An 18989-nucleotide genomic window follows, 5' to 3' on the forward strand; every position below is an offset into this window, starting at 1 on the left:
AATGCTCAGGAAGCTGGGTTGTTTTTTTTTTTTTTCCTCTGATAAACCAGGATATCCTAAAGGAAAATGTGGAAGTGAGGCTTACTGCCCTCCCAAAGAGCAGAAACATATGCCTCACCGAGTCCCTGCCGCATTAACCCCATCTATTCTTGTCTACCATAGCTGGCCAGTCCAGTCCAGTTATAACTCTCAGAGTGACTCAACAGAACCCAGATGTAGATTCTATGACATTGAAAAAAAATATTGACCTCTGTGTGGTCCGTACTTTGACTCAAAAGGCCTGAAAGCATTGTCGCTTTATTCCTACTCATAGAGAAAAAGATTTTCGGCCCAGGTGGCCCAAAGACTGGACAAGATTGGAGGGTATTTATCCCGAACCCTCCTGACCTGGTTCTGAGCTGGTTTTGAATCCAATGAAAAGAGCAGGAAGATAAGGCCTGCCATTGAAGAAGCTCTTTACAAAACCCTTTGAAGAGACATCAGCATAAGCCAGGGTGTGCATGGCTAAGTGACCCCACAAGCCAGCCCACTCAGGCACAGGGCTTCGAGCATAGTTGGCATCTCAGGAGCAAAGTGTAACCACTAGCAGAAGACAGCCCTGCCTGGCATTTTGTACAAGACAGGAAAGCAGGGGCTCCAGGTCAGGAAGAGTAAGGACCGGAAGAACATAGAGGCATAATCTAAACTACATTCATTCATTCATTCATTCATTCATTCATTCAGCAACTATTCATTGAAAACCAATGATACACCAGGCAGTAAGCACAGCACACACACTCACACGCACATGCACATACATACATATAAACACACATATGCATATAAGTGCACACACCTTTGTATACATATAGACATGCACATACACATGTGCATATACATATACCTTCAAATGTACACACACGTAAAACTTGCCTCCACAGAGGTTCTAGTCTATCAGACAACTATTAAAAAATATCATGTCATCCATTTGAAAAAGAGAATATACCAATGAGGAAAGACAGATGGTATTGGAATGTGAGTCCATTTTATATAGGTGGGATTTGGAGGGATTCATTGACATTATGAGCCTAGAACAAAATCATTGCTTTATATAACCGCATGTTCCAAGACTGGGTTCATATATGCTTGTGATTTCTTCCATTGCATTTATCAACTTATCACTATATAGTTACCTTCTTTGATCTTTGTGACAGGTTTTGACTCTGTTCTACCTGATAGAGCATATCTTACCCTAAATTCACTCAATAGACCAGGCAGATGATGCCTTCTGATTCTCCTGTTTCTGTCTCTTGGTAGTGTGGAATTACAGGAGCTGTAGTATAGTGTGGTGAAGGAGACTGCAACACCAGTCTCAGCTTTAATTTACATGCTAACAGGTTCTTTAATTACTGAGATGGGAATACAGTATTGAGAGGAAGGTAGGCAGAACAAGGGCAGTTAAAAAGCTATGGCAAAGACCCAGTCCAGAGATAAAGGTGGCTATAATACCCCTGCAGGAGAGAGATGAAATAGCAAAAAATGCTGACATTAGACATGTGTCTAAGAGACCACATGAAGGTATTCTAAGAGGAGGGAAATATGATACCTAACAAGTGCTGCTCACACAGCAAGAATAAAAGAGCTTATTATCCCTCATTTAGACTTTTTGGAACCAGGAAGGTATGGAATTTTAGATTTTGTTTTGTTTTGTTTTGTTTTTCGAGACAGGGTTTCTCTGTGTAGCTTTGTGCCTTTCCTGGAACTCTCTGTGTAGACCAGGCTGGCCTCGAACTCACAGAGATCTGCCTGCTTCTGCCTCCTGAGTGCTGGGATTACAGGCATGTGCTACCACCACCATGTTTAGATTTTTTTTCCTAGTCTTTCCATGTATTTAATGAGACATCTTGGGGTCTGAATGCAAACGTAAACATGAAATCCATTTGCACTACAGGACAACACTGTATGTGCATATGCATTGACTGCTACTCATCACATGAGGCCAGATGTGGAATTTTCCATGTATAGCATCATACACATGCTCCAAATGTTTCAGAATTTTAGTTTGGGGATTTTTCAGATTGGGATACTCAACCTTTACATATATGAGATTTGAGAATTAACTCTTTAGTGTAGTAACAGAAGCATGATTGATAACCATCCTTAAGATGTGTGAGAAAATCTTGAGAGGAGTGGATTGAGGGGAAATTGAGAGCAAGGGGAAATCAATCTGGGCAGAGTCAATCCATTGGAAGTTCACAGAGACATCTGTTCAATGATGAGTCTCAGATAAGCTAAAGGAAAGCATGTGGAAGAAGCTGACACTTAGAGTCTAACATTTGAGGATCAAGTGCCATTATAAGCAGCCTGGTGTGGTGGTGCACTTTTCATCCTAGCACTCAGGAGGCAAAGGGAGGTGGATCTCTGTGAGTATAAGGCCAGCCTGGGCTACATAGTGAGTTCCAGGACATCCAAAGCTACACAGAGAGACTCTGTCTCAGAAAAAAAAAGAAATCAATTAGCACATCATCAAGAAAGATGTGTCCCCGATGTTCCTGTAGGCTGGTAAGATCTGGGAAGGTGTACATCAGATCACGTTGATGGGACAAGGACTTGTCCTGGGTACAAGATCTAGCTTTTTAGACCCCATTCCCTATGGTGTGATGCCTCACTCAACCTTGATACAGGGGGGAGGGGCTAGGTCCGGCCAGAACATGGTATGACAGCCTGTGTTAACTACCCTAGGGAGGCTTTATCCTCTATAAGGAGGAGTTGGGGGTGAGATGCAGGTAGGTGGGGGAAATAGGAAAAGAGGAGGGAGTGGGAACAGGGGTTGGTATGTAAAAGGAAAGAAAAAATTTAAATAAAAAATTACATAGGAAATAAATAAATAAACATTTTCTCAAGTGACTTTCCTTCACTGTAAAAGGAAATCACCCCAAGGACTAGAAGTTTTTTTTTTCTTTTTTTTAATTTATTATATTTGTGTTTTAATTTTACACATCAGCCATGGGTTCCCCTGTCCTCTCCCCTCCCATCCCAGCCCCCATCTTCCCCCTAACCCTTCCCCTCCATTCCCATCTCCTCCAGGGCCAAGACTCCCCTGGGGATTCATTTAAACCTGGTGGATTCAGTACAGGCAGGTCCAATACCCTCCTTCCAGGCTGAGCAAAGTGTCCCTGTGCTGAGGATCTCTGCATCCATTTCCATAAGTTATTGGATGAGAGTTCCAGCACGACCATTAGGGTGCTTGGCCATCTGATCAAAGACTAGGTCAGATCAGGCTTTCTCTCGACCATTGCCAGCAGTCTACAGGTCTGGGGACCTCTCGAGCACTCTGCCTATTCTTGTTCTCATGTGGTCTTCATTTATCATGGTCTGTTATTCCTTGTTCTCCTTTTCTGTTCTTGATCCAGCTGAGATCTCCTGCTCCCCTAAGCTTTCTTTCCCTCAAACCTTGCCCTTCATTACTCCCACTGTCGTCCAGGTTGTTCATGTAGATCTCATCCATTTCTCTGTCATTGGGCGATCCCTGTGTCTTTCCTAGGGTCCCATTTTCTAGGTAGCCTCCCTGGAGTTGTATAGCAGTCTAGTCATCTTTGTTTTACATCTAGGACTAGAAGTTTTAACTCACAAGAAAGGATTCCAGATATTGTCCATATAAAGTTTCCCTGTGGCTCATTTTATTTCACCCTTTGCTCTGAGCTGCTGGCACATCTCATCTTTCTCATTTAATAACTGGTTGGAAAACCTGCACACATTTTATTTTCTTATCAAGTTTGAGCCATAAAGTAGGGCTTCCATGCCATGATCACTTTGAATTTGTTCTCTATTTCCTACATTACCCTAGCCTTGAGGTGTTCTGTAGAGCTGACCTGGATGTTTTAGGTGATACCCAGGCAACTGTGAGCAAGACCCAACAACTGTCCAGGGTTAATGTCCAAGCTTGTCTGCATTTTCTGCCTCCACCATAGGCACAAATTGCAATCAAAAACTGGACTTTTGCAACCAGGCACTGTTCTGGTTTGGCTCTTCTGTAATGTCATTAAACTACGTTGATATAGCAATATGTGACTATTGTTTTTTCGATCATTTGCTTTCTTTTCCTTTTCCCATTCAAAGATAAGTTCAGCCTTATGTTGTTGGCCTCTGTGTAGAGGCAAGGCATATCATAGACATCCAGGCTTTTGTGTACATATATCCCCAAGCCTGAGAGTAAAGAGATGGCTGAACCATAAAAGGCATGCCGAAAACAGAATGGGATAAAACTTCCATTGAAATTTTAATGTTGAGAGGTATGGTTAAAAAAAATGTTTAGACAATAGGGATTTGCCTATTGCTTCCTGATACCACTGGGAGAAAGCTGTAGTGATATGTCTAATCATACGGGCCACTACTGGTATTACCACAATAACCTCTGCAGAGAGAGTTTTAGAGGGCTCTCCTAAAGATGATAAAATACCCAAAGTATGCTTAAATGAACCAGAAGGCAAACCACAGCAGATTTGTTGTGCTCCATAGATCAATGAGAGGGGAGTTTGTATTGGAGCTGAATAACAAAGTGAAATAATCTCCACTTACAATGGCTCTGTGATCACGGATCAAGATTGAGACAACACTCCTAGGTTTCAAACAGCTTTTCTTCCTGTGACCTTGGGTCACATAATGATGCATCCCTCTCCACTCTGCTAAAAACAAGATAATAGATGCTTGTCTATTTCACCATCACTCTGTCCCCAAAGCTTACCACACAGTCTGGTGTATAGTAGATGGATCCAAAATACTTGTTAAATAAGTGGTGCAGAATTAATGCATGGCATGCATGCATGTGCGCTCCGCCAATTTTATGTTGCTGTAAGAACTAAATGAAATAATACATGTAAAATCATTTGGCACACTCAACAGCCCGTCACAAATGTAAGCAGGCAGCATTATCATTCCCGCCTTGATTTTTACCCTCCACTGTTGGGAGTGAAAATTGATTACCTATTAAGTGCTGAGTGAGAAGGTTAACCTTAATAATTTCATTTGGCTTGTGTACAGAAAGCTCTGTTCCTGCCATACCTTGAGTAATCGCTGGCAGATACTGCAGATGCCAGCTCTCCCATTCTCCCCATTCCAGCTGGTAGGGCCAAATTCTTCCTGCAATATATTGGATCTGAGACCCCACAATGATGTGTCTGATTGGGAAAATGTCAAGGTAAAGGAGAGGAAGGCAGCAGTGTCTTTCTCCACAGTCCCTGCTGACTGGGTTGTTTTGAGTTAGCAAATAGTTACAAAATCAGTGTTCTTGGGTGACTAAAACCTCATGTAACTGCAGATCTCAGAACCACAGAACAATTTCCTTCATGGCAGAATTTGATCCCAAAGACAGAAACAAAGCACATACAGGATAACAATAGGACAAGAGGCATTATGGGTACAATATTTGCTTTGTTCATAGAACGTATTTTCTTCTTTGTGCAGCATCATTTGTGTTATAATCGAGCGATATCCAGCACAGAGATGACAAATGTGAAGTAAAAGGAAGTAGAATATTTTCTGGTTTGCAATGCACCAATTCCTAGAAACAGAATATTAGTTACCAGAGGCTGAAAAGATGTCAGAGGGATGGGTAAATGTTAGCCGATAGATCCTGAGTGAGCTGCAGTTAGACAAGAGGCATGGGTGCTACTGATCCAACGGACTTCATGTCACCTATAGATAACAGTAATGTATGTTCAGGTCAGCAAAGCCAGAGGAAATGATTTTGAATGTTCTGATGACAAAGAAATGATGAACGTTTGAGAAACTAGACGTGAATAGCCAGATTTACCATTGCATGGAGTATACATGCATCAATATAGCATAAGGACCTCATAAATATGTGTAGCTTTAATGTGTCGATGAAAGAATTAAATAGTTTTAAGAAACCCTGTGCTTATCTGATCCAACCCAGATGAGGAAGATATGGAATGAATGCTTCTGTTTGTCTCACCTTGCTTTTGAGGAAGATCTCCTATTGTGTAGCCTATGTTGGCCTCAAAATGCTGCTTCTCATTCTGTTGACATCATCACCTGAGATATGGGATTCCAGGCACACACCACCATGCTGGTTTTGTGTGATGCTGGAGACTGAACCCCCACTTAATGTAACGAACGCTAAGCAAGCATTCTACCAACTGCACTAGGTCCCCAGCCCCTGGTTATTTATTCACTCATTATTTATTTAAAGATTCAGCAATGAAACTGTTAACCCCTTACTAACTGGTCCACATCAACAAAGAGTTTGACACCAACCAAACATTTTGCTCATCATATATATTTATTAGAATGTATGTATAAAAAATGGATTGGTCTATTTGTTGAATAAATTTTGAGCAGTGCTATTATACTAAATAAAACACAGTTTCTGAAGTCTCATTCAGAAGAGACAGCATGTAAGCCAAAACAATACATGCTCAGTCATAAGGAAATATACCACAGTGCTACATATATCTTGTCTACTTGTTATGAAACATACGAGGGCTGTAGAATATCAGGAAGAGGTAAGTTGCTGGATACTTGGAGTAGACCTAACTGAAGAAAAGACATGGGTAATTAAGGCAGAGTACCCACAGTTCACAAAGAAGGCAGAAATGTCTCCTTGTTTCTAAGTGCCACCTAAACAGCAGGCTCGTCCTGGGATAGAAGACCAATATTTTACCTCCACTAAACCCTCCAATTATCACAGGGAAGATGTGAGAGGAGAAACTGAGGCTTGAAGAAGTTAAGCTATTTAAACAAGATTATTTAACTAAGTGGAGATCTAATTCAAACCCTGGGTATTCAAGTCTATTAGTATATAAGGAGTCTCCTTGAAGTTTGAGTCACAAAAGTCAAGTTCTTTAACAATAAATGTAAAAGTCATAGGAAGAATGTGCTTGTGATTGTATCTGTGTGTAGGGGTATGAGTAAAGTCAACAGTAAAGATTCCTAATTATAACAATTCTGGACACTGAACATTTGGATGAAACCAGCCATTGTCAAATGTGCTAGAACAATCTGATTTCTTATTCTGCTTGCACTAGAAATTTTGCCTTCTTCATATCCTCATTTAAGTAACTACTCAGAGATAGGCAGTAGACATGTCATCAGTTATCTCCTGTGCTTAATGAATGTATGATGGGTATTGGTCTGGAGAAATGTACTGTTAATAGGTTTTGTCCTGTATGAACACCATAGAATATGCTTATACTGACTTTACCATGACATCACAAGATTGTATAATAACCACTGTTGTATACATGTGCAGTCCATCATTGGCCTTGATGCCATGGTGGAATATATGATTGCATTTGAATCCTATGCTTCTGTGTGGACTTTCATCCAGGTCAATGGAAATCCACTCTTTACAGGGGTCATGTAAAATCTGTTTAATCAAATATGATTTTGTAGACAAACCTCCAATAATTCAGGAAGTTAAAAATTGATTATGCTCTTGGTACCTCAAGTTGGAAGAAGGCCAAAGGGAAACAAACAATGTCCTCAGATGTGGTGATGCAGAAAATGGACATTAAGGACTAGAACAGCACAGGTTATATTGTACATAGCAGGGGTAGGACCTCATAATGTATAGGCACAAAATATCCCTGACGTATGTGACATCAAGCCTGGAGTTTGAAATTATCAAGAATAACAGAATATGAGGAGAGTCCAGGGAGAATATTGTGGACAGTAATTTCAAAACATAGAAAACTAAGTCAATTTCCCAAAGTGGCTAACTCACTATACATTTGAATACATATTCCTTGAGCATATTGTATGTAGAACTCCATCTGCCTTTGGAAAAAAAAATAATAAAAGAAAACTTTTGACCTTAAGGAATTTAGAATGTCTAATTGAAAACAGACTTATTGAGGATAATTCTGAGGTTTTCAAGATAAGAGACAGAAAACTGATTAGGAAAAAATAAAAGATGCTATAAACCAACAGAAGAATCCTAGATAAAGACAGAGGGGCATAATAAATAAAGTATTTAGGAGGTAAAAATGGGTAGTACTTTGTAATTTACTGGATAGTATTTTTATAGCATGGTTAATGGAATCTTTGTGATTTTTACCTTGGAGAAAATCCAAGAGATAATTCAAAATTCATGTGTCCATCCATTTAAGAAATATTTATCAAATGTTTCTTAAACATCAAGGATTTTAGGTTCTCTCATTTGGTTAAATGTAAATGATCAGAGAAAACTTTTCAGAGATTTAGACATTAAAAGATAACATAAGATATGATGTGTTATAATTATTTCTCATAAGTCACAAATAAGACAGATCCAAGTAACATTCAATGACCACCATATGTGAAGCACCACCTTGGCCATGCTGTGCTTTATAATGACTGACTTTCATCATTTCACTCACTTAGGAAGAAATTGAGCCTGAAAGGCTCCGAGTTCCTTCCTCATGGACTCATAGAATTATATGATGGAAGTTACGTTCAAACCTAGGTCTCTCAGTTCCCAAACCCCATGTCCCTCTCATGGTCTTGTCACCATCATAGAGAACTGGTGGACATTGTAAGGTTTCATCAAAAGTAATACTGAACCAAGAATTTCCTTTCCCCTGCAGTCCACTGTTCCTCAGGAAATTATCACAATAATGTATGTTACATTTTATTACAAATCTGTTCCTTTCAAATGTATGTAACTCTTTGAAAACACTTTCCTAAATTGAGCATGCTTTTTATAAGTCTTACTGCAGAGTTCTAAAAATATCTAGTACTAACTTGCAAAAGCTAATTGTGTGCCCTTCTCTCCAGCTTTGCATTTAGTTATGGGCATGCTGGTAGCTTGGAATCAATCCTAGGATGATTATACGGCAGACATTGAAATCATCTGGGTTTCTATCAGTTTGTTTTAAGACAATCAGTTGCTAAACATTTACCAACACCACCACTGTACACAAAGATACAGATATACATTGGGTACATGAAAATTATTGAGGTTTTTCAAATTCTTTTCCTAGTAAGAGTAAAGTTTGGATAGATATATAGGTGACAGATATACAAATAGACAGATGATAGGTTGGTAGATAGATGGATAGATAGATAGATAGATAGATAGATAGATAGATAGATAGAAGATATAGGTAAATAATATGAATTTTATTATATTTTTTACTGGTGTATATATGTGTGGGTGTGGATGTGGGAGTGGTGTATATGTGTATAGAAATTCGAAAAGGGCATTACATTCCCTGGAGTTAGAGTTACAGATATTTATGAAACACCTAAGGTGGGTGCTAAGAACAGACCTCAGACTACTAGAGGAGTAGATACTCTTAACCCCTGAGTAGTCTCTCTAGCTCCATCTTAATATATTTTTGGTGTTACCTATTGGATTATCAGAAAAGAATATTATCATTTTACTTTGAAATAATTTTGTTTGTTTGGTTGGTTTTTTTTTGAAATAGGGTTTCTCTGTGTAGCCTTGGCTGTCCTGGAACCCACTGTGTAGACCCGGTTTCAAACTCACTGAGATCCACCTGCCTCTCTGTCTTGGGAATGCTGGGATGAAAGGCATGCACCACTACCTCTGGCTTGTACTTAGATATTTTATGCACAATTATCCCTATCTTTTTATGGCCATGGTTTGTGAACATACTGGCATATCCCAGCTCTGTTTTTCTGGTCTTGCCTTTGTTCTCTCTGATGACTTTCATGAATCTTGTGCTTCAAAACCAGTGCCTAGTTGAGGGTTGCCTTCTTCAGGTAGATGTGAAGTTTTGAAAAAAAGCATTTGTATTTATTTATTCATAGTGGGATTCCAGGATGTCCCCTTAACAATAACTAAGCCATCAGCTTAGAAATATAACCACAACTACCATTTTATGTGACAATTTCATATGAACATGCTGTAGCATGATTTCTCAGCTGCCAGGATTGAATGAGCAGAATGGTTTCTTGAATAATGTAACTCCAAGGGTGTGGAGATGTTTCCCCTGGAATCATTTGTGTTTTATTTTGGGTGGCCATACAGTAGCATGAGCAGTCTCTTTCAAAGTAACTAATGCTACAGTCCAAAGAGACTTCCCCTACCTTAAGATATAGAACTGAACAATCATTCTTGCTTTCAGTGCCATGTGTGAGGGAGGGGGAATGTGCTTTTTGATAAACAATACAGCTATACATTTGTTCTGAATGGTGGATTTGAGGCAAGCATGAATATTAATTTGTAATATTTTGAGAGAGACGTGTTTATGGCAATCAGATGATTACTTACTAGTAACTGTGTCATGATAATGCTAGCATTTCATGTACGAACCACAAACAAATAACCCACAGAGTTTAGCATAGCAAAGTCATCAGCAGCCCTTCAAAGCAAATTGAAAAACGAATACCTGAAAGAAAATTAAATGAGAAGTCGCAGAGAGTTCTTAGGCTTACCGGAACTAGCTCTTCCTAGAGAGGTGGTATCCAAGAAGATGGGTCCTGTGTATGTTATTGCCTTTGACTAAAATCCCAGTCTAACTCTGGCTGCTGGGACTGAGGTTGGCTTTCTCAACCCTTCATGAATAAGGAGTAAGTTAGAATGGAAAAAATGCTGTGGTTTGGAGACAGATTTGGAAAACCTGGAGGGTTTTTTTTAAGTTGAAAATTTTACAGCTACACTTTCCAACCCCTAGAAGTCATTTGTGGATACAGGTAGATTGTTTTTTAATCCAAGAGAGTAGACATACAGCTGTTAAAACAATAAATAGCCCTTTTCAAAAATATCCCATACTGACTGCATTATAGGCACCCTGGAAAGAAGCCCTCTGTCTGCCACCTTGCATTTTTGAGGATGGTGGCTGTGAATCACAGACTCAGTCCATGTGGATGTGTGGGAGAGAGAGTTCTGGATTTCACAGTCTAGTCTACATTTCCCAAGTCATGCCTAAAGAAGACATCTGGGATACAGTGAGAGGAGCCACTTACAGGCTCCCTACCAAGCTTTTCTGTTTCGCTTGAGTGCAGATTCTGCAAAGGTACCTTTGCTCTACATCAGCCTTTTCTTCCTGCGGGATCTACTACAAGCATTTGACTCTTTCTAATCATAAAATTCCATAGTCAGGTTTTTTCAGGTCTTCCATCTTCTTTTAGGCACACAGAATGGGTTGAAATAGATTGCCTACCTTTGTTTCGTAGACTTCTGGGACCACCATTAGCAAACACCTCGGAATGGATACCTTAAAATGTGTATTCTCACATTGCTACAAGCTAGGAAGTCCCCAGTCAAGATTGATTGCTCTTAAGGCCAGTCTCTATAGATGACAGCTGAGGGCCTGCTGTCAATGTCCTCACCCAGTCTTTCCTCTGTGCCTGCCCATCTCTGGTGTTTACTCCCCTCCTTATCACAGCACCAGTCCTATTAGATAAGGGTCTCACACTCATTTAGTTCCCCTTAATTACATATTTAAAGGCTCTGTCTCCAAATACAGTGCAATTATGAGCTGGGGCTTCAACATAATTCTGGAAGGCATTATTTGGCCTATAACATTCTTCCCTTCACTATAGAAGCAGTGCAGAATTGGGAGGGGGGATAAGAGTACATATTTTCTTCTTCAGACCAAAATTAGAGGACATTTCAAATTTATCATCTGTAGTCTGAAGATTTCCTGGGTCCTGGCCTGCTAGAGGTTGGGACACATCTCTCCCACTCACATCCTCTCAAGTAAATACATAGAAGCTTATATTAATTATAACTGCATGGCCATAGCTCAAGCTTTTTGCTAGATAGCTCTTATATCTTAAATTAGCTCATAACTATTAATCTGTGTATTGCCACATATTCTGTGGCTTTACCTGCATCCCATTACATGTTGCTTCTTGGGCTCCTCACTGGTGTCTCTCCCCAACTTCTTCCTGTCTCTCTCTTTGAACTTCCTCCTTGCCTCTAAGCTGCCTTGCCATAGGCCTAACGGCTTTATTTATCAACCAATCAGAGCAACACATATTCGCAGCATATAGAAAGACACTCCCCCATCCATTTGTCTAGCAATGTCTTAATGCCTTGCAACTTCCATGAATGCCCAGCAGTACAGATTGTCTTAGCTCCTTGAGGCTAAGTTTTCTCATCTCTAGAATACAAATGTAGCTAGCTGTCTATTTAGTAAATGTTGATTAAAACTCTGTGAATTCATAAACACTGTCTTAGTGCTAGGGAGGTAGCAATGAACAAAGTAGAAATTATCTCTCCCACTATCAACCTCAGCCCCACTTAAGCTTAAGCTCTATCTGGAATGGTTGGAGTTTGTCACATTATAATAAGCACTATGCAAAAAAGGCAAAACAGGACAGAGGTAGAGCCTTAGATAGGGGCAGATCCTAAAGGGGATCTCATTGGAAAGGCGGCATTAGAACAAAGCATTCTTAGATAAGAGGGAGCAGGGTAAGAACAGTGAAGAAGAGAGAACACTCCAGGCAAGGAAAACAGGAACTGAGTACTCTCCCAACTCCAGGAGCCACAAGACAGTGTAGTTATTAGAGAGAAGGGCTGAGGACAGAGGAATGATAGCTCATAGCATCAAAGGCATAAACACAGGTGTATGAAAGGGAGGCAGGGACAGCACACACACACACACACACACACACACACACACACACACACACACACACACACACACACTTCTCAAATCATGCTGACAGTTTTCCTGTAGGATGGAAGTTCATGAAAGGGCTTGAAGTGGACTGGCTGAATTTGAGAATATATTATTAAAGGGTGTAAAATAGTAGAAGTTGGAAAAATTGGAAACCATTCTAATAATTCAGGACCAAGATAGAGGCTTGGCTAGCAGGGATAGACCGTAGTCTGAAAGTAAGTGGACAGAATCTCGCTGGGATTCTTTGGTTGTTAGAGGGAGGAAGAAGGGAAGCAAACAGGATACAATGAGAGGAGTGAGGCCAGCATTTGCTATAATTGGGAAGGAAAGAAGGAGAATGAATTCAAATAAAGAGTGTCCATTATACAGGCCAGTAGAGAAATGGACAAAACACAACACTTTCTCACAGACTTGTAGGAATTAGTTGGAAGACAGGATATAATGAGGAGGTGACAAAAGACAGACCAGTATTTACTGATATTTGTTAAGTACTTTTATGTCAAACACTGTTGGAAATGCTTAAAAAATACCATCTCATTCAATCCTCATACAAACCTGATAAGAAATATTATTAGCCTCACTCCACTGATAAAGAAACTAAGGATAGTTATTTACCAAAACCACTAGAAAGCAGATAGAGTCTGTGTTCTTGACACTAGACATTCCTGTCTCTTACTGTGTAATACAAACTGTCGCTGTCACTGTGGTAAAACCTTAAAACTGACACCTGTTCGCTCTGAAATAGTCTCATTTGATTTCTGGTTTATTTTGTCCCTTTGTGGTATTCACAGTTTTACCAAAAGGAAATCCAATGTGGTTTCTACTCATCTACAAAGATGAAGCAGGAACTATCCCAATTTCTGATATTTTATGGTTATAGTGAAACACTCAAATAGTTTTGTTTGGGCATTTTTTTTTCGGTCTTACTGATATTTTGCTTCTTTATTATGCTTTCCAATTTTATATTTTAATAGCGGACACGTGTGTGTGTGTGTGTGTGTGTGTGTGTGTGTGTGTGTGTGTGTGTGTGTGTGTGTATGTATGGGGTGTGTGTGTGTATGTGTGTGTGTATGTGTATAGTATGTGTATGTATGTGTGTGTGTATGTGTGTATATGTATATGTGTGTAAGTATGTGTGTGTATGTGTGTGTGTGTATGTGTGTGTGTATATGTATGAGGTGTGTGTGTGTAGGTGTGTATGTATGTGTGTGTGTGTGTGTGTGTGTGTGCCCATGTTCATGTGTGTGCACATGGAAACTAGAGGTCAACAGTAGGTGTCTTTCCCCAGTCACTCTCCGTCTTACTATTTGGCCAGCTTGGCATGACTGGCAGGCAAGCCTCAATGATCTCCCTGCCTCTGCCTACCCAACACTGGGATTACAGGCACAAACCACCAAGTCTAGCTTTTATGTGGTTGCTGGGGATGGAAACTCATGTCTTTAGGCTCACGCAGCAAGCACTTTACAGAAAGGAGCCATCACTCCAGCCCCTTTACCAGATGTTTGTAAGTTTCTAGATCAAATTAATAACCATGAATGCACCCAGCACTCCAGAGTGAGGATGTTATTCTCTCCTTCCTGTGCTCCTGAAGACTGGAAGAGGGACCAGTGTAAAAAGAGAAGCAATTTGATTTCATCACGGTGAAATTCCTCACCTTTCATTTTTTTAGACAAAGATATATTCACGCCCAAGCATTCATGAGAGTTATGATATAAGAAGGGAGTGAAGCATCCGGATTTAACATCCCAAAGCTAAGGCATTTCAGATTCACTCTTTGAACTCATTGTACCACACATCCCAGCCTCATAAGGAAATAGCTACATTCATGTACATGGAAGTCCTTACGACCAGCAGAACTTCCATGTCTAGTTTGTCTTAAAGCCTAAAAGACCTTCCAGTATTCAAAGGTTTGCGTATCTAAAGACACAGACAAATGGATACAGGGAGACCTTTAACCTTTGGATTAATTCCTTTTCTGTTGCTATAATAAAACACCATGATCAAGGCAAAATAAAGAAGGAAGGGTTTATTTGTGCTTATAATTCCAGAGGGATAGAGTCTGTGATGATGGGGAGGCATGGCAGCAACCAGCACAATGGCAGGAGGAGGAAGCCAAGAGCTCACATCTGGACCCCCAAGCAGGAAGTAGAGAGAACAAAGTGGAATGACAGTGTTTAAACTCTCAAACCCTGACCCCAGTGACATACTTTCTACAACAAGACCAAAAATCCTAAACTTCCCCCAAACAGTGCTACCAACTGGGGACCAAATGTTCCACCTTCTGAACCCCTGGGGGACATTCACATTCAAACCTATATACCCACAGAGTCAGTCAGCTTCTGAGCCATACCAGCCACCAACCTTCAAGATCTTATCTATGAGTGCCCTGGCTCTATGTTAAATTTCATCTTCCCAAGTAGCCTCTATTGAGTGATCTCTGAAAGAATTTTTCCCGGGATCATCTGATGAGAATTGGAGCAGACAAATGTGTGGCCGCTGTTGTATGTGGCTATGGTGGAGATTTGAAAAACTTGCCCAAACTTTTAACTGCTTTCCCACAGCTGGTACTCACATAGCCAGGAGCTTTCCCAGACTTTACTTGGGCAGCCTCCTGTAGAGCCCCAGATGATTTCCCCTCTATGCCCCACCATGAGCCAGATGACCCCTGAGGAGGTGACATTTGTAAGCCTGTTCTCAGAGCCAGTGACTTAATCCCTGCACCAAATACCAGCCCCCAGCAGTTACAGAACACAGCAGGCTAGAGAAGTTGAATCTGGCATAAGACCCAGACCACCTGGGCCACCTTGGGGCTGAGTTCCCCGTGCACCCCCCTCTGCTGAGACCTTCAGCACAAGAAGGGGCAGCAATGAGAACCAGAAATGACATTTGAGCTTAAGCCTTTCCTAGGGAAATAAATCACTGTGTAAAGATAAACTTGGAAAACTGATTTTCTCTTTTTGTTTTCCTGAATATCCCTTCAGAGGCAGAGAAGTTCACAACAGCCACATTTAAAAAGCATTAACTTGGAGGCCAGATTCAAAGAGCAGAATAAAATTGCAGTTAAGGATTAAACCACTAAAGCTTTGGGTAGGCTCTCTCTCACATTGGTGCAAGTCAGTTCAAAAACAACCATGTGGGACACTCCTGGAGCTGGGCCTCCCAGTTGTGGATAGCCTGGCTCCTTCCAGGGCAGCGTGTGTCTTTCTTATCCTACCAATGTTTGAAGCGTCAGTGGTCTTTCCCAGATGTGGATTCTGTGTGCTATAATTCAGACCTGCCAGGTAAGATATTGCCACGAGCGCAGTAGTGGCAAGGATGTTTGGGGCCAACCAACTGCTTTCCAATTGGATTGTGGGCCTGCTCCATCATAAACAATATGTAGTTGGTACTGGAAACTTTGTCAAAGCCTGTGGCTGGGGAGTCATGGGCTCTATGTACTACTGATCTTTTTTCTACATGAACACACACCCTACTGCCTCCTAAATACTGATGTTTATACTCACATAATAGTGTTTCTCTTAATCTGGAAGAGAGAATCTTGTTTTCAGAACGTAACAGTTAATACAGAGATTCACAGCTGGTAGAAGAGCAGAGAATGGGTGATAGATTGCTGACCACTAAAAAGAACATCTGTATCCCCTCTCCAAGGTGCAGAGGACATCACAGGAAAGGAAGTAGAAAGATTGTAGTGGGTAGAGGAAGGAGAGGACATGACACACTGTCTTCTGGATATGGCACGGCTATCACAACTGTCACTACTGGCATAAATAAAAAGACAAGACATGGGGCAGAAGCATGAATAGTTTGGAATAAGAAGGAAGCTAGCAAGAATGGGAAAGGGCTATGAGAGGGTATTGGGGGATGGATACATTTACATACAAAACCGTCTATACACATAAGAAATTATAAAAAAAATAAATAAAACATAGAAAAGTGCCTCTGTTTGGGTTTCTAATGTATATCCCTGAAGACTCATCTCTGGGGTTTCTCTTTTCTGGATATAGAACCATTTTTATTTCAAAATGAAAAAGGGGGGATTTGAACAAAGCAGGAAACAGGGCGACTTGTTAACATTACTTATTTGCTATGTTGAGGAGAGCACATTGCAGCAGAAAGCAGTAGAAATTTTGTTTAGATAACCCAAAAGAAGGCTTGATGATGATTATATGAATAGAAGCTGAACATCCTGAAGTGATTCTTGGAAACTCTGAAGGAAGGAAGTGCAAGAGGGAGAAAGGAAAGGAAGTCAATAAAGACTGAGTCTCTAAAGAAATTTCCAGAATGAGCAACCAAGGTCACTATTACCAGAGAAACCACAAGGCTAATGTGGAGTATTCACTGACATCATCCCAGCTGAAGAGCTAAGACGCTGGTCCTGAACATTCCTTGTCTATCATCAATAACTACTTCTGGATCCCCGAGGCAACATACTGGCTTGTTCTGCTCACTGGCTGTGAGTCCCATGCCAAGATGAAATCCCTTAGGTAGAGAACAGCAGGTGCTTCTGGCCAATGACCTTAAACCAACGGAAAGGAATACTCAGGAAATGAGAAGGCACCAAATGAGAGGGTACACACCAAGGGCCCATGCATACATTTTGGCCCACATGTACATTTTGTGTCTATGTATCTGAAGTCATAGTATCACTAGTGTACACATATCATGGCAGATGGAAAGAAGTGAAGGTGTCCAGAGTAGTTGTCCAATAAAAGGGAAACACCATTGGCAACAAGAAAGCAGGTGGAAGTGGAGGGAACTGTAGGAAACTTCTTGCCTCCCATCTGTATGTTATTCTTTAGCAAAACCAAAGGGACAATTTCCCACACAGGTATGCTATCTGTGTCACAACAGAGACCTAATTATACTTGAGAAGAAACACATTGCCACTGGGTAAAAATGAGAATGCATCCTGGAGTTAGAAATGGAATTGTGTTTCAAGTAGCCTCACAAAGGATATGGTCTTAAATAACCACATTCTAAATAGAAATGTAAGAAAAAGGATCTTTGAGAAGGTGATAAATGGTCCATATATGATTTGACAGCCATTCCATCAGTGGGCATGGATGTAATTTACCAATGACCCCATGGTTCCATAAAATGAGAGCATGCTGCTAGTCACAGTGCAGAAAGTGGGAAAAGACCATAGAAAGATCTGGAAATCATGTTATTTTTAAATCACTTGTGATTAAGAAGAACTTAGTGAAGAGATCTATTCAGACACTTGTCAGAGCTATACAAGGAAAAATATACCCCTACTACTCCAAGGCTCACATTTCCCTCCCCTAGATAACTTCTAAAAATGGTATGTGGGCTTCTCTTTAGACTGAACTGCATCCTCACTCAGAATTCCTGTGTTGGTTTCATAACAGTGATTATATCTAAACACAGGGCCTCTAAAGAGGGGCAGTTAAATTCAAATGAAGCCATCCAAATAAACCCTAACCTAATATGACAGCTCCCCTTTGAGAAGAGATTAGGATATGAAGAGACAGCAGGGATGTGTACACAGAAGCAAGACCACATGAGGACACGGTTAAACAGTGGCCATCTGACCACAAATTTGAAAGAGAGTAAAGAGATACATATGGGAAAGTTTTGGAGGAAGGAAAGGGAAGACGGAATGATATCATTATAATCTAAATTATAATTATACTCTCAAAAAGTTTTAAGAAAGCAGCCCTCTGAACAGCATGAAGAGAAGAGAAGCATCAGAATGAAACAGACTCTTCTGATACCTTGAACTTGGGCCTCTAGCCTGGAAAACCACATACACACAAAAATCAATTTCCACTATTTAAACTCCACAGCCTGTGTTATTCTCTTATGGTACACCTAGAGCAGTGATACAGCTTCCTTAAAGAACTCTTCTAAACCCCTGGCAATGGGCAAAGAGATACCTTGTTGGTGGTGTTCTTCTATCAGTCAGGGGCAGAGCAGATGGCAGTCCTTTGTTCACCTGAGCTTGATGCCTGGCTTGGTGGCCAAAGCTGTTTCATGCCTAAGGCACATCAAAAAAAATTTTTCTATATCTATTTGATACATAACAATGGAGTGTTTATTTGCTTTTGTACATAACAATCAACCAACAATAAGCATTGCTTTATGACTTACCATTGTCACTTGATATTACGTCTTAGAAATGGTTTCAAGTCAACATCTACATGTGTAAGTGAGTCTTTTCAACTCCATCATATGCTATGGTGCAGATGAACCATAATTTATTTCCTTAGTCATATGCAATGGGGAAATCTAGCTTGTAACTATTGAAAATGTCGTACCTTGATCTTCACCCTTAGCTACATGTAGACCTGAAGGAGATCAGTTGTATATGATGGCTAGAGAAAGCATTCAGCCATACAGGCCCCTTAGTAGCACAGGAGAAGCTCTGTTACTCAAACCTTTACAATTTCTGGA

The 18989-nt window shown here is 40.5% G+C and overlaps 1 non-coding gene across 1 annotated transcript; it reads left to right on the plus strand.

The window, feature by feature from the left end:
* The first annotated feature begins 18445 nt into the window (after nt 1-18445).
* On the plus strand, nt 18446-18586 carry LOC118595935. Its single transcript, XR_004946620.1, has one exon. It is a non-coding gene; the product is annotated as a small nucleolar RNA SNORA48 (small nucleolar RNA).
* The last annotated feature ends 403 nt before the right edge of the window (nt 18587-18989 follow it).

Source organism: Onychomys torridus, chromosome 14 (genome assembly GCF_903995425.1).
Source record: "Onychomys torridus chromosome 14, mOncTor1.1, whole genome shotgun sequence".
Lineage (NCBI taxonomy): Eukaryota > Metazoa > Chordata > Mammalia > Rodentia > Cricetidae > Onychomys > Onychomys torridus.